General features: G+C 34.0%; 1 long non-coding RNA gene across 12 annotated transcripts in view; it reads left to right on the forward strand.

The window, feature by feature from the left end:
• LOC118249612 (uncharacterized) overlaps positions 1-24,076 on the forward strand; it is a 148,020-nt gene extending 123,944 nt beyond the window's left edge. For 3 of the 12 annotated variants that reach the window (XR_007708202.1, XR_007708201.1, XR_004779156.2), the window contains 6 exons: positions 11,101-11,183; positions 11,381-11,494; positions 11,622-11,825; positions 12,708-12,837; positions 16,207-16,289; positions 23,070-24,014. This is a non-coding gene — a long non-coding RNA (uncharacterized LOC118249612). Of the gene's footprint in view, positions 1-1,657; positions 1,882-8,491; positions 8,581-11,100; positions 11,184-11,380; positions 11,495-11,621; positions 11,826-12,707; positions 12,838-16,206; positions 16,290-23,069 lie in introns of those variants that run through there. The other 9 variants (XR_007708207.1, XR_007708205.1, XR_007708206.1 and 6 more) reach the window with 9 other exon arrangements.
• The last annotated feature ends 502 nt before the right edge of the window (positions 24,077-24,578 follow it).

Below are 24,578 nucleotides of genomic sequence, written 5' to 3' on the forward strand. Positions count from 1 at the left end.
TCTCGAGCACCTCCTTGTCCTTCTTGTAGTGCTCATGCTCATAAATGCTCATGTTAGATTATGGCATTTCAGACTGGCAAAATAATGCACACTATTATGCACCGTTTACCACAACACCATGTAGAAAAGGCTTGGGGAGACAGAACATCTGTGAGTGTTCATAATATATCTATGTCTGCTTACTTCATGCATACATGTACAGGGGTTTGTATATGGCAGTGAAAATATTTCAGGACCCCATCAGCCACTGAATCATTTTAGTTTTAAGCTGGTATATAACATCACTGTCATAGAAACTACAAAAGCATACAACTGGTGTAAAACAATGGCAATCAATATTTGAGGAATTGTATATAATGTGAGAAAAAAAGGTGGATTTCAAATCAGTGCAGTCAGCTGTTTTGGTTTTTGCACTTGTGCAATTACTATTCTATCCTTTAAGGAGAGGAGATTTCAAAGCAACTTTATATAGCCTTTCTTATTATTTATTTATTTTATTTAAATCACCTTCTCGATCATTCTTCTGCCTTTCTACTCCATGTTAAGATCTGGAAATATATGTGATTTCCTCCTCTTGATGAATTCTCTCTAGTAGTAGAAGAGATTTTCTTAAACTTCCCCAAATCTGTAAAACTGCTCAGAATCTACAAGAATTTCAGGTAATCCACTCAATATATGTTGACTGAGAGATCCTATACTTCAGTGTTTGTCCCAAATGCCTGGTACTGGTAGTGCTGCTGCCTCTGAAGGAAAGCTAAAGAAAATAATATACATTAAGCCAAACACGGAGGTTTTGCAGCTTGCTTTATGAGAAATGTACAGCTTGTGAGTCACAGAAGAAGCCTACTGTAGATAGAGCTTTCCTCTTGCACAGCTTCCTGTTGTGCTGCTCTGTGCTAGTCAAATCCTGTACACTTGTTTTGATGGCACCACTTCACCTGGTACACTGAAGCAGGCAGTCTTCCAGGGAGTGGAACTAATGCAACACAGCTGGAAATTTGCTTTGAGCTTGTTCTTATACTATTTTGGGGGTTCTCTCTTCAGCCATTTGCCATGTATTAACTGGTCATAGGAAAGTTATGAGCAGCCTGTTCACACCGCCTATCAGTTACCATAGCTGGGAATGTCCTGAGACTCTAGTGGCAGGATCTTTTCCAGCACCTTACGAAAAGTAGGGTCTCAAGTCATATCATGTGGAACTAAGTGAGATGCTTTTTGTGGGGGCTTGGTGGTGATGACTGTGCATGTGGAAGAGCCAGTGTATCCTTTACAATTTGAACAGAAGTGCTGGTAGAAACAGGCTATGCTGTAAGCAAACTGGACAATTGCTGTGGGTGCCAGCACTGAAGGAGCATCATTTCAAGAGCTAACTACAGATAAGCACCTTTGAATGGTGAACACTTTAGGTATAAATGTTGGAAATCAGACAGAAGTATTTAGTTTTGCTGGACAATAGCCTATTTTCCATACTGTAGCTTCTCTTAGTTCCAGTAATTATAACTTGCACAATTATAAGTTATTAGTTGCGGAATATAAGTTTTCTTCTTAGATTGTACAGTTCAAATTTAAGATATAGAAACTATACAAAAATATGATCACTGAGTGCTAAGAAAAAAATACCTTCCTCAACAGTGCTACTTCTCATCTTTTTCCACAGATCTCTTTGAAGAATTTCAATGAAGTATCTATATCCATATGACATGTTAGCATTAGACATAACTTGGAATACTTTAAACTGCTGAGGAAACTATGTATACTTAGAATTTTATTGTTTTTTCAATATGAAGGACCATACAGAGAAAGAAGAATATTATGACTGAAACAACAATAAAAAATGCTGCTAAGCTTCTTTGAAACAAAAGTAGTAGGGTTCCTCTGTAGAATAGATTTAAGACAAATTAAAAATCTCTTTTTAAACTCAGATGATTTTTTTTCAGTTTGTTCAACTCGCCGATAATAGACTCACCTGTATCCTATTCATTTCCTCTATTAAATCCCTGCTTTCATTATTTTTTAATAAAAAGTAGATTCTCATTAGAAACTCAATTACTCAGAATAACATAAGAAAAGCTCACAAAATACATTTTAAAATTAACTATTTAATATCACATTTGTACAACTGATTTATCTGCAAGTATTTTATTTATTTTTTTTGTATGTGTCCAAGATATAACCTTCTACCTTATAACATCTCTGTGCAACACATTTAGTTCTTGTTTTCTTAGGAAAACCATGGTGGAATTTGAGCTCTACTTTTTTCATCCTTCTTTTATTCTTATGTTTAGAGCCTTCCCCAGTGCATTCCTTCCACTCGCCTGCTCTGTACTTGTATCTCTTAATGCCCTTTACCAGTGAGGTTGTTAAATACACTTCTCTCCCTCTCTTTTTCAGTTGTGTAACTTACAAATTTGACTCTCGTTGACTGTTAGTATAATTAGAAGAAGTTGACAGTTAATGGAATCTCAAATTACAGTTTAGTATTTTGAAACTACAGTTTAGTTGCATTTCAAGTATTGCTACAGTAGGTTTTCTGAAATGTTATTGTGGAGATATCTAAAATATTATTATCAAGAAAGTGGAAAAAAGGTAGATCTCAGTATGCATGATTTATATTGTTACTTTTTTGTTTTATTACTGTTGCAGAAGTTTATAGTTTAGGTAAGATTGTTTACTTTTGTTCTTTGAGTTTTGTTAGTAATAATAAAATTAGTTACTTCCTGAATTAGACTTTTACCCCAATTTCCATTAATACAAAATCAGTGTCTGTATTGACATTAAGGAGACTTTCTTTTAAATCCAGCTGCACCTGTAATCTAGAGTGTAAACCTTAAGATTAATCTAGAAATTAAAACATTTGACTGAGTTGGATAAAGCAAGCCATATACATTTACATCCACTTGTAAATATGGAAGAAGAGTTAAATAAAGTCACTCAGGAAGAAAGCTTTGTTTGAGTAAACATATAGCCATTTGATTGGGGATAAATTATTCTAGGATAAAGAAAACAAGAGAAAAATAGAAGTATATGACTAAGCATGAAGCTTACTGATTTTCGATTGATATTTTTTCTGTATTTGCCATGTCTCTACATCAAAAAGTTGTGGTGCAACACACCATCTTTCTGGTTTTTGTACTGCATCTAATAAAACAAAGGTGTGATTCCTGTGTTCTCTGATGGCGACTGATAATACTTCCTACAGCTCAAATCAAATAGGAAGTTAATAATCTTAATATATACATTCTTTGCAAAAAGAATCAGTGGTCAAAGTAGTCTTGTTGAGGGGAAAAAGTAAGCATATGTCAGCATAATCTTTTTAGGTTATATAAAGTGGAAAGCTTTATTTTACACAGTTATGGAAGTTTTTCATTTCCACAGAAAAGGTGCAATGTAGAATACCAAAAGACTACCCAGCTATAACAGCTAATCAGAGAAGACTTGATTTTGAATTTAGAATAGACTTTTCCTGAAAATTTGAAAAGAAATAGTGAAGCAAACAGGGGGAGATTTTTCTGCACAAGTCAAAAATTTTATACTTTTATAAAAGAAGTTACTTCTTCAGAAAGAAAAATTAAAGTATTTTCCAGAATACTCTCACAAGAACTGGTATGAATCTCAGTTGACATACACAGGTTTAAATTTTTTTTTTTGAAAGAAGGATAAGGAATTTGGAGTGATATGATATTAAAGCAGACTGAAATAAAGAACAATTATGTACCACTGTAGCAAGTGACTTCCCGATGATGTGTTTTATTTAGGTCTTTGATGATAAACCAAAGTCTAGATTTCTTCTGTTGATGCAGAGAAAGGAGACAGAGGAAAAAATGGTACCATGTTTGTTGTTGAAAGCAAGGGGATGAAGAAATACAGAAGAAAATGGATGGATAAAAATGATTCTTACTGTAGGGAAAAACAACAGATGTAAAAGAGGTATGATCAGTGTTTACCAACTTCATTGCAAATGACATGAAGTTATTATAGAGGATGGAAAGGAAAATAATGGAAATGTCAACAATAAAGAAAGTGAGGTTAGCAAGACAGAAAAATAACATCAAAGGCATAAAAAATATAAGAAAATATCTGTTCAAAAACCTGAAATCCATTAGTAAGTTATTAAAGGGACCAATATTACAGGACCTAATTCAGTAATACTTGCAAAAAATACTTGCAAGCCAGTGAAATTGCTAACAGTGCTACTCCCATTATAAAGAGCAGAAAAGCATTTCAAGTGGTGTGTCAGCCAAACCCAAACTAATACAATTGAGACAGAAACAAATGAAGAGAAGAGTAAGCTGATTTTTACTCTGCCACCTCCTTTTAGGACATGTGAAGGTGAAATTGCCATTTTGCCTGAACTTATCATCACTTACAGAAATATTCTGCTAATAGCCATCTTTGTCATCACCATTTCATAAGGGTGCACAGTCCCCCCCTTTTTTAATCCTTTGTGAGCACACTGCCATAACAGTAGTCTTTCTCTGCATCTGTGCATACATAAAAATGTGATAGTGATTTAGCCACTGCTGCAGAATATGTTTAAAATTCCACTTGGAGAAACTCCCCCAAAAGACAAAAAGGCATAAGGTTCAAATTAACCTAAATTGTATTTTAAAATGTAAAAAAGATCTATTCAAATTTCAAAATAAAGAGAACTCAAAACAGCAACAAAAAGGATAAAAAAATAAAGTGATTAAGACATTACTCTCCTGCCACCCGTTGTGTCCGCTTAGACTGGAGCAGGAGCTCCAGCCTTGGCACTGGGTTTCTCTTGTCAGTTCTCCAGCCAATCCCACTGATACTCCCTTGATGATACTCAGCAGTTCCTTGGAGACATAAGTGGCCTTCTCCCTATCCAGATTTCTCTGCTGGAGCCAACCTCTCTTTGGGCGAGTTCAGATACACATAAACACTAAACACATAATTTGGAATGTAGAAGTTGTGAGGAAAAGGTTACAGAATGAAAGTGGTCACAGTGAGCAAGTACAGTTGTCTACTGCATGCTGTTGGATATTCCTGTTGGATATTTATTCTTATTTATTTTTATTTTTTATTGCTTTAAAATTGTATTAGCTTTGCTAGCAAATCATGGACAAGGCCTGATTTGAAGCATTGGGAGGCTATGTGCTATTAGTAAATTGTAGGTAATTAAATGACACAAATCCATTTTTTAGCTTCTGGCTAAAGTGAGCCTCATTTTATGGTGGTGCTATTTCTGCCTACAGTAGAATTAAAATTCTACTCTTACTGGAAATAATTTCCATGAGATATATCAGACAATTGAGACTAGGCTATTTTTCTAATGATTCATTAACTCAGTACACTTTTACTTTTTTGTCTTGCTCTTACATTTGTATCCTTTTCTCATGCTATTTGGTATGTTTTTATCAAATGCAACAATGGTAAAACCCTTTCAAAATGTCCTTCATAGTTTTGAGTGCTTATTTTGTACTCTTGCAGTTTCTGTTCTTACAATTTAAACCAGTTACATAAAAGCGGTCAATAGCAATACCTATTGATGGTGGGAGCACTCAAAAAAAAAAAAAAAAAAGCACATTTTATAAAGCTCAAAAGCTCAGTTGAGAATCTAATTTTGCTGTTGAAAACAAGACAAAGCAAAACAAACTAAAGAATCAACAGTCATCTCCACAAACCAACACTACTCTAGACAGATACATTACTAATGCACTGAGAACAGTAATTTTGATATAAATTCATAAATTACATTTTTAATAGTTTTCCTTTTTGCATTTTTTAATCTATCCCTAGAAATTATTCTCGACATAAATTCATGGAATTGTAAATATTTGGCTCTAGTTGCTCCACCTCATACTTCTTCACAAAGGTTTAGTTGAATGTTGAAAGAAAACTTTAGTTGCTGCATGGAACAATTTCCATGTAAAATGACTGAAAGAGCATACTTGTAGAAGACAAGTAAAAGAGGAAGAAAAAACTGACTTGAATTGCTACTGCTGTTAAAACTGTTGCAGAGAACACTTCCTAGAAAAATCAGAACTTTTCAAAATATTCCATTGTATGTTAAGATACAGTTCAATGATAACTACCAAAGGATCTCAGGAGTATGCTTTAACGGATCCATTTTTTGTGGAATGAATCATTCTCCAAATCTAAGAGCAATTATAAATCTGTCCAAGAAATACATTTTGTATTTTGTAGAACAGAAAATGCTATTTGGCTGGATGACTTCAGCACTAACTAAGCTATAAATAATAATGTAAAAGAAAAGCAGTGAAGAAGGAAAAGAAAATAATAAATAGGGGATATTCGTCATTTTCCCTTCTAATCCTGAGTTAGGTTTAGTGTCTCTGCAGGAGTCATGCTGCTCTAGTTCTCTTGGAGCAAGAGAGGAAATTGACAATAGTAAACAATGTGAGTGCTTTTGTATCAGAAGTGAGGGAACAGTAGCATCCCTTGTGACTGCTGTCCAAACCATCAAACAGGTTTGGAATAGAGCAGGCAAGGAACAACTCTTGCCTTTTGCATCTTCTCTGTGTGACTGTATCACTTTCATTTAACATATTCATTCATGATATTCTATACTCAGGTTTTTGTTTCTTTGTTTGTTTTCATTTCATTTTGAGAAGACTCAACTTTATAAAGAATGTCTTATGTTTTCTTTTGTCTTTTTTTCTTTTCTTTTTTTTCTTCTTTTCCATGTTGGTGTTGTTTTCTTTCTCTAGGGAGTGATTTTTAGTGTGTGGTTGTTCTCTGCTCTTATTCTTAACAGTGATGGAGAAATTTCAGTGATGTCATACAATTTATTCCTCTTACTCACCTTCATAGATAAACAGCCAAAGGCTCCAGTCTGGCCTACAGCACTACAGACTTTCTGCAGAAGTTTTTACACATAGAAAAATCTAGTGTTGTTTCCAAATTCTAATATGAAACACAGATCACATCCCAATGCTAATTAATAGCGTTTAAAGAGTTGGACTGTTTATTTGGAGAGAATCAAGTGAATGAAATGGAAATAACTTGGACTAGTTCACTTTCTCTTTCCCATTTTCCACTTCTTTCTAAAACAGCTCTTCCTGGATGTTTGGAGAAGTTAATGATATTCAAATTTGAGTTACTGGACTTGATTCAGCAAGAAAAGAATGTTGTGTGCTTTCTGTGAATTGGATTCAGACAATGAGAGTTGCAGGAAATATATTTTCACCTCTCTAACTGATTTAACATTGTACTTTGTTTTTTACCCTGCTTGTAGTTTTGTTCCCTGCTATTAGACAAAAACTAAAATTCAGGGAACAATAAAAATTTTACCACATAAGCAGAACTACAACTTACACTTCTGCACAATATTAGGCTATTTTATGATACTTAGAAGGTAGATTTTTATTATAACCGTAATGATACGACTGAGTAGGTCTTGAGATAAAATGGGAAAAAATGAAGATCAAACTTGTTTTGCAAGTTATAATGCAAGTTTATCATGAGATTTTATAAAATGCTGCTACTATGCTTTACTTAGTTCAATTCTTAAGAAAAATCAGTGATTTGGAAAACTCTCCCCCTACAGTATAAGCATAATCAGTTTTCTTCTAAGCAGAAGCAGTAAGAGCTCTGAAATATGTTGCCAATGCATAATTTTGATTTTTAATAGTGAAAGTATGTTGAGAAATTATGCTTTTCTGCCTCTAAGATACGTTTATGACATTTGAATGTTGGATATTGCTATTGCTGGAACACAGAGATTTTCAGTTTTCTGTAGTATCATTTGTAACAAGCATTAATATTGTGTTTCCAGCTTATGCTGATTAACAGAGTGTAGCCTTTTTTCTTTCTACAGCTAATGTGACTACAAAAAGAAAATTAATGAAAACAAGCACCATTTTGAAAAGAAAAAATATTTAACTTTTGCATATTATTTTCCTACTGAAAATTTTGCTTGTTACGTTTGGACAAGCCATGGAACATTGTTCTCTCTCTATGTAAACTTATATCTCTAAGAATTCTTTACTGCAATATTATTTTCTGTAACGTAAGATTACATGTACAGAAAATAGAAAAACATTCTTCACAACTAAAACATTATCTTTCGTGTTCCCAGACTTTCTCCCTTTATTCAGTCATGCATTTGAGATGGCATCTATGCAGCATATTATAGCAGCATCAGGTAGTGTAAACGGTGCAAACACACAGCAAAAATATTCTACTGAGCTACACATGCAGTCCTCTTGCCTGTTTTACCTGCTCTTAACTTGAAAATTATGACAAAGTGAAGGATTATTAATGCAGACTTAATGTAAATGAAAAGCATATCTACATCTAGGAAATATGAAAGTAGATAAATGGCTATGGATGTATGGAGGGAGTGAAAGGACAGTTGCCTCTTGCAAGCTATGACATGTCTTCTGAACTCTCCCAGGAGGACATTTAAGTGTGTTCAAGCTGCTGTACATAGGAGGGTAATTTTCTATTAAAGTATCTTCTGATTCTGTTCACTTATAATAAGATGTTCTCTTCTCTCCTCTAGCACACCTTGGATCAGGGACATAGAGGAAAAAGGTGAAGATTGTACCTGTGGGTAAAATGTAATGTCCGGTTCCATGCTGTAATGCTGAGGTAGTTAGCTGTTACTCAGTGGCAACTTGTAAATGCAGTGGCCTCCCCAGTTTGTCCCAGGTAGCTCAGGAAGTCTGTGGAACAGCCATATCCAAATCTTCATGTACAGGACCTTTAAAAAATAGTAGCTTCCTTTACAGCAAGACCACTTCCCTTATCCTCACTTATTTCTGAAAAGTTGATGATACAGTTTGATATAGTGCGAAATATTGGTTATTGGGCAGTTATACAAAAGTAGGATGAATGTTTTCAAGAAGAATGAGAAATTACAGAATATAAGATGTACCATTGTATGTGGTTTCAGATCCTGTGTAAATTAAAGAAAAAAAATGCCTCCCTTAGAAAACAAACAAGTACATAGAAGCCACGAATTGTGATTCTTAATTAGAAAAGTAAAGTCAGCATGTGGAATACTTGACAGCACTTTTGAAATTGAGAGCTTCTTAATCCAAAGACAAGTTCAGCTAGAAACCATGATACACTTAAACAGCACATAAAAACTGATATAATCTTGCTCCTACAAATCTTGCAGTTATGGTTCTATAGCAAAACCATTAGTCTGTTTTTATTCAAAGAGTAACACATCTGCACTTCATTGTATCCTCAGGCTTAAAGATATTATGCTTTGACTACCATTACACAGGCTCTTTCATCCTATGCCAGACATTTCACTTCAATTTTATTTTGTTTTACTGAATGCTTATTTTATGATAGGCTTTTATTCTTTGTGGTTTGGTTTGCTTTGATTTGGTTGATTGTGGGATTTCTTTTTTTTTGGAATGGGAGGAGGGTGATATTCTTACCTGCATTAAGACTGTTTAATTCCTTTCCTAATGTGAAGATATTTTCCTTTTAAGGAAACATTGTGTTTCAACTACAAATATACACTATACTCCAGGAACAAAAGAATATTTCAACTAAGATGATAAAAGAATATTTGTGGTGGTGAACTGCCTTAGGATAAAGTATTTCTGTCTTTTGTTATAAATCTTCTGTGTGACTACTTAAAAACTTACGCATTCGTTATAATACTACATACAAAGGCACCCACTTTTTTACACAGAAATTGCCAAATATATGTGTGTCAACAAACACACTCATGCATCCATCCACACACACACGCAAAAAAAAAAAAACTCACACATTCACACATTTAAAATGAATGCTTATATAATCCTTTGGTTTGTTAAACACACAGAAATATATAGAAAGCCCAGAAGAATTATTATTTATTTATTTAAACTGATAATTGTATATTAGCCCAAAACCATATATAGTATGCAGCACAGGGGCTATTGTTAATAAAACATTGTTATATATGCCTTTAATAGTTGGGGAAGATTTAAACCTAAGGATACTCATCAGTGAAGACTGAAAATGAATATTTTCATTTTAATTACAGTTTTTTTAGCATCTTGTAAATGTTTTCAGACATCATTTTAACAGGTACTGCCTCTTGGGAAATTAAAAAAAAAAAAAATTTTGATGCTTATTTTCTAATACTGTTAATTTATCAACATATTGAGTTGGATGCAATGTTAATTTATCAACATATTGAGTTGGATGCAATGTACAAGGACTCTAGCCAGTATTTACGAATTGTATGGTTCTTATAGTTTGGTTCTTACAGTAGTATAAATACAGTTGGAACAGTTTTTCATTATGATTATTTGTGATGAAATGTAAAATTACACAAAGAGCTTTCAGATAAGAATGTTGACAATCTCTGCCACAGCATCTAGCAATTCATATGCTGTACTGCTAAAGTCATTGATGCAAATAATATTTACCAGAAATCAAAGTTCCTATATCCAATCATAATTGTCCAAAAATCCTAGGTACCACTGTGTATGAGCATGGTATCAAACCTGAGCAATGCAACTGATCTTCAAAGATCATTTTTGCTCTGCATAAGATCTTTCTTGATTCCAGGGTTATATGCAAAGATTAGATCATGAGCAAAATTTGCTTTAGCAATACACCATACATATATGATTTGAATAGCTTCTGTCTTGAAATGAACTGCAAAGGGATTGTACTGGTCGTTCAAATATATTGAAAAGAAGTGCTGTAACTTTATGTACTTCTCTACTTTCTGTCTATACAGTATACTGTGTGAGATAACTGTTCTTGATTTATTCACCACGTTTGTAAACACAGTAAATTTTAAGATTAAGTTGTAAAAAAAAAAAAAAAAAAAAGTCTAACTTAGCCAAAACTTTTATAACTCCTCCTATTATTTTGGGTAAGAAATATTAATATCTTTGGGGGGGGGGGGGGGGCTTCGTGGGGTACAAAGTTCCTATTATTTTGATATTTTCTTTAAGCTATCAGTCAAATGAAAATGGAGATATACTGTAATTAAACTTGCTTTACTCCAGCTGAGGTGGGTTCAAAGGATGCATAGCCAACCAGCCAAAGTGAGTTTTTAATTTGATAAGTATATATTATAGCTAAAAAGAAACTATAGCAACAATTTTTTGTCCAGGAGATAATGCTAGAAATTTTACTTATTTGCAGTACAAATGCCTCTAAACTAGAAGATGAAATATGCACTAAATGCTGAAAAAATTCTCCATGTGCTTTTTCCTTGAAGGCAACAGGTATGTTGAATAAGAAAGAAATAAATTCACCCCTAAAGTGTAGGATAGCAGATTGCAGCAGATTTTGCAGTAGTGCTATTACTGTTTCTGTTGAAACCAAACTTTTTATATAAGTTTATATATAATTATGTGAATCTTTCCAAAAATGTTCAACTTAATATTTCTCTTTGATTGTACCTGCCTAATTTCTTGTGTAGACTTGAGATTGGCTGTATTCATGATACTTTCAACATGACTAGAAGAAACGTACTGAACAAGTCCTTCTTCTAAAGATTTAGTCCTCTTTTGCAGAAGTAAAAGAATCAGTTAAGGTGAGAATAAGTATCAGTGAATTGGAATGCTTATTTTTTTATTTAATTGTCTTATGTAACAACTCAATCTACTTGTTTTTCCAGTCTGTTATCTATTATTAAGAGGAATTCTCTGCTTTCCATGCAGATTGAAATGAAGGGATGTATTGGAAAACATACCATAGGAGAAAGAGAAAATAAGAGAAAAGAAAGAATAACGTATATATTTAAAAATAATAATGTCACTTAGCTGTAAAATCATCGCACCTACATGCCACCTGTACCACCCACATTGTAGCATTAAAGCCTTCTGTCAATGATTCAAGTTTTCTGGTTGAAATGATAAATTAAGGTATGAAACCGCGTTTTCCTTCAGACTGCTGCTTGGAAAAATTTTTATTGTATTATTATAAGTAGTTTGCTGAATTTTCTCCCTATGCTAATTCAAATGTTATATTTCTCTCCATGCTGCTACAGTACATGGAGCAGCGTACATTTTAAATGATTGAAATGAATTTCAGTGTGACGAAGCCAAGGGGAAAATAAAACTAGAAGAAAAATTAGTTTAAAGTAGAATGCAAACAGAATAGGGGAGATGCTAAAGATTTACAAAGGATACAGCTAAATGAAAAATGGCTGAATTGGGAACAGGTAATGTTTTCTCAAGCATTCTGCTTAGACAAATGTATACATATAAAACACATGCTGTTGAAATAAAATGATTGATGGTTATAATTTCTTTTTCACCATACGAAAGAATACTTAACTTTTAATAAGTTTCTAATTAAAATAATAAAGATTGAAAAATATTCCATATTTATTAGTACATTAAACCTATTTTACATTGTTCTTTTCTTCACGTTGCTATTTCAAAGGGAGTTCTGTGAATGAAGTAAGGGTACACTTAGTTGCTTTAAAAGGAGGAGACTTTCTCATTTAAAAAATCCAGAAAAAAAAATTGTAAACCATTACCTTTTCATCTTGATTTATTTAACTGGGAAATTTCTTGTAATCTCAGACAGTATTCATGCACCACAGAAGATCCCATGTCAGTGAAACCTGTTAATTAGTTACAGTCTGGTTTTACTCCTCTATTTGGAGGTTATTGACACCACCACTTGCTTGGAAGAACAGTTTATGAACATTCATTATCTGCTTTCATGCAAAGTTGGCTGAATTGATTCAAAACATTTTTAGTGTCTTTTCATACTAATTCCATTCACCTTTAACTTAGGTATTAACAGAGCATTTCTGCACCTTCGGACAACAGACTATGAATAGGATGGTGAAAGACAATCTCTTAAAATGTCACGGCTGTTTTTACCGTCTGTCTCATTAAATTTGGTCACCTTCTACAAAGCATGGTAACATTTGATGTAGAAATTCCTAAGCAGAGCATAAATTAATATTTCTATTTATATCGTTCTTTGCAGCAGTCTATAAACTAGTTTTTCTCAGCCCATACTCAATCTAATTTCACATGGGTCTTCCTTACAAAAAGTAACCCTATTTCTGTATTATGTAGTTCTCAAACATTTAAGTCCTTCCTCAAAATGTCCAGTGAAATGTAGTTGTCAAACTCAATTTTATTTTGCCTCTCTATAATTTCTTTTTGGATTTACACGCCCAATTTATTTGCAGTCCTAGAGAGATGTTACAGTTATGATAATACGTCATTAAAATAACAATGTCCCTAAAAATAGTGACATTTTGAAGAAAATAATGTCATTCTTACTTCCATGTATGTGTGATGTTCAAAACTCAGCTCGGAAATCCTGCTATATTCATATTATGTGTTGTTCAGGTCAGAAGGACTTAATGTAAGAGTTCATATATTTGCAGATGTCTGTGAGTTTTAAAGGTAGATTTCATGATTATTTAAGGCTTTTTCAGGCACATGGAAATAAGTCAGTTATGACATTCTGAATGATGATAAATTAATCACACCTATGGCCATCAGCCTGCAGATGTGATTACAGTCGAGCACCATGTAAAGACCGTTAACTTTCCTGTCCACTTTAGTGGAGTAGGCTGGTCAAAGAAGGAATATCCTAGAAAGGAGAGAATATATTTCAAATGTTTTGCCTATTTATTAGGTATTAATGTGTATTGATTTCATTCTAAGTAATTTAAACGTGGCTAACACTTGAAATAAGACTGAAAAAAAGTAGTAATTCACAGTTTGGGAGGCCAAATGAGAATGGTTTATGCAAGACACAAGTTATCCAAAGCGCCTCAGGTCACTGTTCTAGTCAGAAGCAGATTAAGTTAAATGAAATAAATAAAATTGATTCTTTTGTTACCAGTCTGACTGTTGACTATTACTGTTAAATTCTGCCTTCTGCGTTTAAGACTCTTTGCCAGGTATTCGGTGTGACAGTTTTAATGTCACCAAGGAAGTCTTCACTTATTTGTGGAAAGCAGATAAACTTACCAAAACAAACAAACAAACAAAATCATAAGTAGCAGCATATGTGACGAGTGATATTGTATTCTGTCTTTCACAAACAGATGAGCAGCTCCAGAAGCTACAGTACATACTACGTGGCATGTGACAACTTGCCCCATACTTAGAACAAAACTGGGAACTTTTCCATTGTTTTTTGTTTGTGTTGTTGTTTTTTTTCCAAAGTTAAAGAAAATAAATCTTTTTGAATCTTTTTGTAGGGAAGGAGGTAAGATCAGGGATTCAGATAAGAGTTTCACCACAGCGACTACTGCACCACCACCACATAAAAGGTCAATTAATATAAACCTGGAGATTAGGATGGAATGGCATAGCATAACTTTTTTTTTCTGTTCCCCTCAATGGAGTATAAATGCCTTCAGTTGCCACAGGTAGATATTTTTTTCTCAAAAAGCATGAAGATGGGCAAGAGAGTTATGAAATGTTTTTATTTGTCCTCTAGCAAAATACAGAGAAGCAGAATATGTTCGTCAGTCTTTGCCCATGTGATGGTATCTGGGTGACTTGATTTGCTCTCTCCTGCATATGTTAATGGGAGTCCTGATATGTGCATTTCTGAGCTCTACAAATTTTGACAACTTTATGAAAGCTTTTATATTATAGAGTAGGTTTTGAATGAACTTGGTTTAAAGCTTTTGTTGCATGGAAGATCAAGACGAAAGTTTAATCCAAGGTGGTAGGCTTTTATCCAAGACTGGAATTTTAGCCTTCAGATAAAGAATGTGCTTATTTTGGGTATTTTGAAGAGTTGTCTTGAAAGAATTATGTCATCTTGCACCCTTACTGTACTGTTTCTGCTGTGTCTTGGATTTATTTATAGTGGTGACAGTTGAAGTACACTTTTAAATATTGATGCAAAGCTTAATCTGCATAATAACAAATTAAAATATATTTTAGCATGGGTACAGTGAACACAAATTAATTAAAAGTTCTTTAATGCTGATAAATGCAAATATAGCTGATGTGTTCTGGTAGTCTATTCATTTGAATAGATGATTTATTACAGCAGCTGAATGGACACACTTCAGTCTTAAAAGCATCCTACTCATAGTGAAGGGTACAGCTGTATCTTAATCAGCATTGCTTTCTGCAGTAGCTGATACTTCTAGTAAATCAGCCAGTAGCCAGCAGAACATTTCTGCATGTAGACTAAAACATGAGAATCCTGGATTTTCAATATATTTAAAAGTGACTCTTTTGTATTTGTGATCATTGTAATAAGTTTTACCATAATTTTACATGTGTATGCCTGGTTCCATCCTCCTTGCCTTTGTTGCTGGCTTTTTAGTGATTGTTTCCGACAGCTCTGAACCAAGGTTGTTGATATAAGCATAAGGTGATTTTTGTCTAGCCAGTTTCACTTTTTCAAAGTTTTACATAGAAATTAAAGTGTTAAACATAACTTTTCTCATGCTTTCAGTAAAATAAAATAAATTACAGTAGTTAAACTGATAAAAAGTGGTGCTCAGAACAAATATTTTAAGATACAGAAGTTTCAGTTTGGCAAGAAGTTTGGAATAGGTCAGAGGTATAGCAGCAGCAATCTGGTGATTGCAGTGTTTCATTTCTAACTTTATGCAATCTCTTTTTCTAAGCTCTTGTTTTACTGAAGTGCATCTGACCTCTCTCTTCCTCTAAGTGCAGAAAGTAATTCTCTGTAGAAAGCCACCAGCTATACTAGTACATGAAACAGAATGTAAATCAAGTGTTCTTGGTGGCCCTGTGAGGAAAAATAAAATAAAATAATTAATAGCTTTCCAGTCCTAGAAATCAGTAATAATGTTAGTTATGAAACTTAAAGTAAATATTGAGTATAAACAGTGTGTTCAAAAATTTAGGTTTACTGAAATTATAGGATTTTATATGTAAAGTCTCACTATGCACTGTCACTGTACACATGAAAAAAGAAGTGAAGGCACAGTTATAAAAATGATTTACAAGGGTTCAGGACTAAAATGAACTATCTTCAAGCTGTGTTATATCTTCTCTGGACAGATTAGAAATCTAAGTGAAAAAATACCCTGTCAAAAATTTTCTGTTTTCATTTCCAGAAAAAAAAATAAATAAATAAACAACAACAACAACAAACTCCCCTTCCCTAGATTCTAACAGTTTTGAGGAAAGAAAAGACTATTTTAAGGAATATTTGTTCCCTATCTTTTTATTTATCCCATTTATGCTATGGCATACTGAAAATTCTTTGTGTTCAGATTTATATAGAGACAGCAGCAATGGCTGATTTTTTATTTTATTATTATTTTCTTAGTTATTTTTAACAGCTATTTCACTCAGGAGGATTGACAGTGCTGTGGACACCTGCTGTGACCAAGGAAACCTTCAATGAAATGGGTAAGGTTACATTCTTGCAACCTCACAAGATGGATTACATGATGCAGGTGGGAGAATTTTTTACAAGTATGTTAAGCAAATTATTCCTATGCTTCTTATGGCATGCATATCCTTGGGATGTCCATAATCAGTCATATGATGAAGCCATTGTCAGTCAGCTCTAAGTGGTTAAGTGTTATGGATATACTTCAGTGGAATAATATGGATTTAAGTATCAGTACCTGACATACATTTATGCATTTTAAGGGATAGATGTAGCTTACTGAAAAGTTATTTATTGATACCATATGGCATTCCTCCAAATGATGGCCTAATTAAGCATAATTAATTTCCATTTAAATTAAAAAAAAAAAAAGGGAAATAATTGTCAACAAAAAGAACTTCAGGACTGAAAATACTGCTCATTATAGTCTGTTGTTGGTTTTAGGTTTGTTCCCTTTCTTTCTTTTATAAGTTGTTTTCAGCACATCATTTAAGTTGTGTGATGCTACTGTAAGGAAATAAAGTTGAGGAATGACTTTTTCTAGGGTATTCCTGTGTTCATTTCAATGCTGTTATTTTAATACCTCTTGCAGTTTGATTTGAAGGCTTTTCTCCTCTAAAATCTCAATCTCCAGAGGTCCATTATTGATATATAGTAGATATCTAGGTATCTGTTAGAGATCTAGAAGTTAGACAGAATGTATGTGCCATTAACTTTGTGATTTGATAAAACAATCTAGTAAGATGTTCTTCAGCTTATCCAGATAAAGCAACTTAAGAGTAAATCTCCTTTAAAAGCAGGCTATCTCCACAACATCTCTATGATATAAGATTAAAAGAAAATGTATTTGAAGTTATAACTGAAAACAAGTGTAGAAATTTAGAGGAAGGATTGCTTTTGAAATATTTAGGCATGTCCTCTACAAATATACTAGAAAATCAGTTAAGTAATGTAAAAAGTACACAAAGTCCTATGCTAATTTATTACTGTATTGAATGTTGTATCTGTGTATTGGAATTGAGTGTGTGTTGTATACTGCTTTTCTGTTGTGCTGGATGGTTAAAGCAAGAAGTGGAATTTGATGCAGAATAACTGCCTACTTTTTATGCATAATGCAATTGCTGTTTCTTCCATAAACTACTACTAAATATGACCTACTGTACTGAATTTATGTTGATCATTATGAGATAGTGTTTTTATTGCTAACTGAAGGTTATATAAACTCACAAAATTACACGAAACACCTCATTTCTGTTTCTCCCATGACATCCTAATGAGAGAAAGAGCAACAATCTGAAAAACATAAACTCCTAAACTAATAACCATGACAACAAACATCTAAAAGTAATAAAAATAATACATTTTAATAATTATCTATTATTTATTTTCATTGCCATAATTTTATATCAATGAAACTATGAGAAGGGTTAAAACTGTGATTGCCATTATTGATTTCACTTGCTAATAAACAATATTCTAAGTAACGAAAGAAAGGAAACTTAGAAGTCTATTTCTAAAACAAGTATATGTGAAAAAAAGTTTTTGTGAAGGTTAGTGCACTTAATATCATCAAAAATACACTAGAACAGTGTAATTTAAAAAAAATCAGAAATATATTTAGGTACACTTCTCAAATGAATATCAAGACACATACAGTCAATGTTTCTAGAAAGTACATAACATTAAAAACCTAAAATGAAGAAACAAAAATGCAAATTTCATTCCGAATCTTTTTTTTGCCTTATCTAGAGCAAGCTGCAGGGGAATATTCTGTTTTACCTGATATGACACATATGAGCCTTGCTTAGGGAGATCAACTATCTTACAACTCAAGGACAGTGCATACCAACATCTGTTATATATATCTAGGTCTATTAGGCAATTCTGCCATGCTGCCAAATAACAAATCTGCATTACGATACATGGTACACATGTAGTATACTTCAGGAATGGGTTTTTCTAAATGTTTGCATAATAACTATTTAACGTAGCTAAGCATATTATTTAATATGTATCTTTTGTTTAGATTGTGGATGGGTTATAAAGAGATGACTATTTCTGAGTAATTAATTATTTATATTTTGAAAGGAGTACTGGGGCACTATGTTTCATTTTGTTTTCTATTTTCTGTTTTTGTCAGCTATTAAGGGTTTTTTTTTTTCCAAATATAGTCCTAGATCTTGCCATTCCTGAGCTGAAGCTCACTGGAATGTAATTTAAACATATAAAGTCAAGGAAGGGAAGACAGCCTAGCTGGTAAAAGGGATGGGAAGCATGTCCTATAAGGAGAGGCTGAGGACACTTGGGTTGTCTAGTTTGGAGAAAAGGAGGCCAAGAGGTGACTTCGCTGCTCTCTGCAACTTCCTGTGGAGGGGAAGTGCAGAGAGAGGTGCCAGTATCCTCTCCCTGGTCCCAGTGACAGGAAGGATGGGAACAGCATGAAGATGTTCCATGGGAGAGTCAGACTGGACACCAGGAAACATTCCTCACTGTAGAGCGTGTTCAAACACTGCAACTGGCTTCCTAGAGAGGTGGTTGATGCCCCATGCCTGTTTGTGTTCAAGAGGCATTTGGATAATGCCCTCAATATAACATGCTTTAATTTTTGGTTATCCTTAAAGTGATAAGGCAGTTGAATTACATGATCTTTGTAGGTCCCTTCCAATTGAACTATTCTATTCTACCTCCTCTTTAACAAGAGATGCTGTAGAAAGCCTATGTTTACAGAGGGGAAAAAAATAAAAAGGCTTTCTTAGGAAAGATAACACAGCTTTGCGTTCTCAGACAGAAATGGAAAGAAGGAAGGCTAGCTGATAGCTACTTATGATTAATATGTTTGGATAAAGATTTTAGGAGAATTAGCCAGGATACAGACAGCATAGAGCGATTTACAAAGAGCCAGGCACAAAGCCTAGAAGGGTTTGGAAGAAAGGGGAAGCTGTGGACAAGCTAAGGATGGACGGGAAGAATAAGTGAAAATACTGTGCCAAAGGAGATAAACATCTTTGAGATGAAAAGGAAACTTTTTTTCTTTTTTTCTTTTTTTTCTTTTTTTTTTTTTTTAATTTCAACAGCTGATGCCAGGGTTTCCAACATATAATTTCACCCTTTCAGCACAAAAACAAAAAAGTGAACCTCTGTTTTGATGGGGGCAATGTTACACAAATTCTGTAGAGGAAGAATAGCCGAGGAGAAGCAAAAAGAATTCTGTTTCAGTTCTAAACATCATTATTAATGAGGGAAATGTATTTAGTTTGGCCAAACTCTTGGATAGTCTCTAGACTATCTTCCTTGATAGGAGAGACTCTCCCAAAGTAGAGACTGAAGCAGTATCCAGAGGATTTAGTTAGCCTTCTCTATCACAGAATGATTAAATGATCAGATCATGTTATTCTTTCTGGACCAAGAGGGTGCTGCAGTGAAAAATAAATGCCGTGGGAAAAAAATTCTTATGATTTATGATGTATGGCCCAGATATGTGAGATCCAAAGCAAAGTAATATTTTTTCTGTAGTCGTAATTTTAACACATTGCTTGTATTAAAGTTTGCTTAAAATACTCCAATTCCACAGAACCATCTGCCACCTAATTTTAGTAGTTATTAGATACATCCTCTGCAAGAAAACTGAAATTCTTCTATGTGAAAAAGTTTAAGCTTATGAATTAAAAACAAAAAAAAAGAGAAAAGAAAGGTTTGAAGTTACAAAACCAATAAATAGTCATTAATATGAACTCAAGCAGACTGATGTACTTCAGTAAGTTTGAGAGGACTGGTAATTTGAAAGGCCAAGAGATGTGGTCATGCAAGCAACAGAGAAGTAAATTTTAAAGGTGTATTGGAAAAGGTTAAGTGTGTTAAGAAATGTGAAATCTGAATACATTCTGAAAGAAAGAGAAAAAAAAAATAATGTCCAGAGAGAAAAGAAATGGAAGTCTAAGTACTGGCAGTTGATGAGAAATTATGGACTTCTTCATACTACTGTGTTTTTACAAAGAAAGACTTAGTCCTCAATTGCAGCCATAGCTGGTAGAATGTGACTTACATTGTGACATTATAATTAAGCTTTGCAGTCTAAAAACCCGCTCTGGATATGATATATATATAAAAAAAAATAATCCAAGTAAATTTGTCTTTTTTTTTTCTTTAATAATTTCAGTCATTAATGGGGTTCTGCAGGGCTCCATTTTAGGGCTGTTTCTCTAATGTTTTCATAAATTACTTGGATGCAGGACTCAAACATATACTAAGTAAGTTTGTAGACAACACTAAATTAGGAGGAGCTGTTGACACCATCCAGGGCAGAGATGCCATGCAGAGAGAGCTTGACAAATTAGAGGGCTGCCACTGTATAAGAAGGACATAAAAAGATTAAGGTGTGTCCAAAGAAGGGCTAAGAAAATGAAGGGTCTAGAGGGGAAGACACATGAGGAGTGGCTGAAGTCCTTTCGTTTGTTCAGCCCAGAGCAGAGGAGGCTGAGGGGAGGCCTCATGGCGGCCTGCAGCTTCCTCATGAGGGGAGCGGAGGGGCAGGCACTGAGCTCTCCTTTCTGGGGACAGCAACAGGACCCGAGGGAATGGCATGGAGCTGGGACAGGGGAGAAATCATATTCCACTATGATGGAATTTTTGTTCTGGTTCTGAGAGAAGCAAGAGTTGGGAGTTACCTGATTCTCAGTGTTTTAGGAAAAGTAGTAGTCAAAAAAAAAAGTTTCAGAGGAAGGCCTTCCTGTATCATTGGAAGGCACTGTTCTGTAATGTTTGAAAATTGACAAAGAAATTAAATAAATTCAAGAATATTAAAGAAGATATTTTTCTAAGGTGGAAACAAAATGTGTTTGAAAGCAGATAAGCTATTTGGAGTCAGCTATTCTCTCAATATGCTAATTGTTGGTGTCTATGAAGAAAATTCAATTACATTATTATTGCCAGGCTTACTTTGTGTTACATTTTACTGTCTTCACATTGCACTATTTTCTGCGTTTTTAATAATATTGCCAAAGTTAGGATAGCACATTTTATCCCAGAATTCCAAGAGTCATATAATTATGAATGCTCATTGTTTGCCCCTTTGATTTTAAAAAGGACACATTTTTGATCTCCCCCTTCATTGCCTGTTGCAATTAGAAAAATGATGCAGAGCCCCCACTTTGATTTTCTCCATCTAGCATGTGTAGGCTTCAACAAGGGACTTGCTCACTGACAATGTGCCTGGTAAGACCACCTTATCTGTCATAGTTAGTTATTCCCTGATTGAGCCTGTCTGATCACCACATAAAAGATTTCTCTAGAGTGGTGACCTTCACTCTCAGAATTTCTTCTGCCTGACAGTTGGAGTTTGGCTGTGTACTTAGTTGAGGAATTGATTGTAATTGGAGGTGGAAAATGCTCAGGAGACTTTACTGCTGACCTTAGACCTACCTGTAATGCGTGTTTCCAAAGCTGAGCACTCTGATGGTATGATTAGAGAATCATATCGACATTATCAATAAAACTGTATTAATATTGTGCATAACAGGGAGAGTGGATAGGAAAGAGGAGCATTTTGAAAGGATGCTGAAGATTAGATTAGGCAGATGAAACTGGATAAGGGTGAGAAAATCAAACAGGAAAATTAAATACACCGTAAGCTTAGATATACCTTACTTATAGATTTGTCGTATAGACAAAGTATTGAAAGCATAGTGGAAAAAAAAAAGAGGCATTCTACAGAGAAAATGTGGTAGTTTTAAGGTTCTCTTTTTAACTTACCAAACAGGACACTTGTTTGCTAGTCATTATAATTAGAACAGCCATAGTGAAGTATTTATACAACAATAAGAAATAGAAAACCATAGGATAACGATGCTGATTAAAGCAGCATTCTCTGTACCTTCAAAAGTAAAGGAAGACAAAACAGAACAAAATTGAACCACAGGATCTGCCATTTAGAGCACAGTCTTCTACCCACTGTTGTTCTGAAGTCCCCCAAAAGACATATCATGATGCTAGAATAAATTTAGCTAAAATGAATGGGAGCTACCTCATGGTCAACCTCATTTACCTACTTGCTTTAGGTAGCTTCCTGTTGTAAATATGAAGAGCTGACCTAAGCCCCAGACAATCTTGCTGTACGTTATTACATACATATATATATGCATAAAAAACACATTTTAATAGTAAAAATTACCAATCACATCATGGTGCTTTTTCTTTGTTCTGTCTTTACAATGTATTACAAAAAAGTAATCTGTTAGATGAGTCCCTAGTAATGTTCCTTGAGACAGAATCTGTTTGAATGTACTACTGTCAACCCTGATAAAGAAATGCCTTTCTGACATTGTAAATGTGTACATATGGATAACACAAAGTAACACTAGTTTTTCCTAAGGTACTGTCATAGCTTTTATAATTCAGGATGAAGGTTTAAAAAACTTGCATTCTTACAAAGTCTTTCTGTAATGCTATTCCTATGACTGGAATGACATTTTCAAACTATTTCCTACTTTTTTCACCACATTTGACGTGTCTGAAGCTGTAGTAACTACCACCAGGCTGCATGCAATGAACTGAGGTTTTGACACTTCACAGAGATACATACCAGAAAAAGAATTATATTATTTTCTTAACCTACTTAGTTAAAATATTGTAAGTCCTATAATGAACAAGAGTTTAATCATGCATATGAATAAAAATACTTAATAACTACTAGATAAATACTTTTCTCTTTTTCCAATCCTTAAAGGGCATAAGAAAGCTTGAAATCAAATTCTGTATTCTTCTTTAACGAAACCATATATTTTGCTTTCTTTTTTCTGCAGGAGATTGAATTTAATACAATAATGCAGTATGGATGACTCATCTGACAACAGTTCTGCAGGAGTACTGTTGGGTGGTCTCAGCAATAGCTCAGATTATACACCAAAGAAGGGGAAGAACAAAGGATGCTGTCTGTCCTAAAGAGTTAATAATATAAAGATGGACAGAAAAAGAATCATTGACTAAAACAGACGTATGGAGGGGAACAAAAAAGCAACAGGAGTGCACTGATAAACACAAAACCAAGTGGTTTTTGAACAGACTGCAACCTCTATGCTGTCATAGCTAAGAATTTCAGACCCTTTTTCTAGAGTCTTCCCCCTACTGTCATAAGAAACTGTTTAGATGAGTAATTGAAAATGAACACAAAGCAGACATGAGTTGAAACAAGATGAATGTCTTCAGAATTTGATAGGTTGTATACTGACAATATGTTATAACATGCTTCTAGATCAAGTCCTTCTAGTTGTAAATGTGCATTTTAAAATCATCATGATAGACAAGTCTGTGTTTCTGGAGAGGAAAGCAACTAATACAGACAAAAGCTGAGCAAGAACTGATTAAAATGATGACTGTGCAAGTACTTCTCTCCTGTAGCATCAAGCAGACAAACACACAGGCGCTTTGGCATGGCACATCTGAAATTGCTGTAAGTTTCTCCCTTGAAGTGTTAACTGAAAATACATATTATAATGTTTAAGCTGTAGAAATGCAATGACAGTGAAATCAACTACAGCACTCAATATGCCTGTAACTGCTGACCTAAAAAAAAAAAAAGCCTTAATGTAATAACTCTCAGGTACTGAGTATATCTGTTCTCAGTGTCAAACCTTCCAAAAGATCAAAAGTCTGCATTGATTCTATGGAATCATTCTAGAACATTATCACTATATAAAATGAAAATTCTTTGCTTAGAGAGGCAGTATTTTATTAAGGTGATGCAATATAGTGCAATATTCATTTTCAGATGAGTCTAAGCGAAGTCTAATAAATCTATCAAAGGCTTTTCAATTTGATTCGTACTGCTTGTTGTTTTTTGTGGTGTTTTTCTTCAGACCTCAGGAAGGACATGCATGTATGTTAGAGTTGGGTGAGTTTGGTTTTTTGTTTGTTTGTAGCTTGTGCCTTTTTTTTTTTTTTTTAAACTGCATTACTTCCTGTATACTATGACACTTCATTTCTGGATCTGCTTATAAAGTTTTTAAGCTGTTTTACTTTAAAGCAACATATTTCAAGCATTAGTAACATTTAGAATGGAGAAGCTGAATGTCTCCCTCTCAGCAGAATCTCAGGAAGGAGATAAAAGGAAAACAGCTCCAAGTCAACCCAGGGAAGGGAGAATTATGGCACAGATTTCTCCCGTCTGCTAATTTTGGTGCGTTTCCATATTTATTTCCATTTCTGTCTTGTGCAGATTATGAAAGCTTTAGATTTTGATTTTACTCAGCGCTTCAGAACTTTAGTGAATATAAGCCAAAATGCCTCAAGTCAGAGACATAATTAGGAATTGG

The sequence above is a fragment of the Cygnus atratus genome, chromosome 4 (genome assembly GCF_013377495.2).
Source record: "Cygnus atratus isolate AKBS03 ecotype Queensland, Australia chromosome 4, CAtr_DNAZoo_HiC_assembly, whole genome shotgun sequence".
Classification (NCBI taxonomy): Eukaryota; Metazoa; Chordata; class Aves; order Anseriformes; family Anatidae; genus Cygnus; species Cygnus atratus.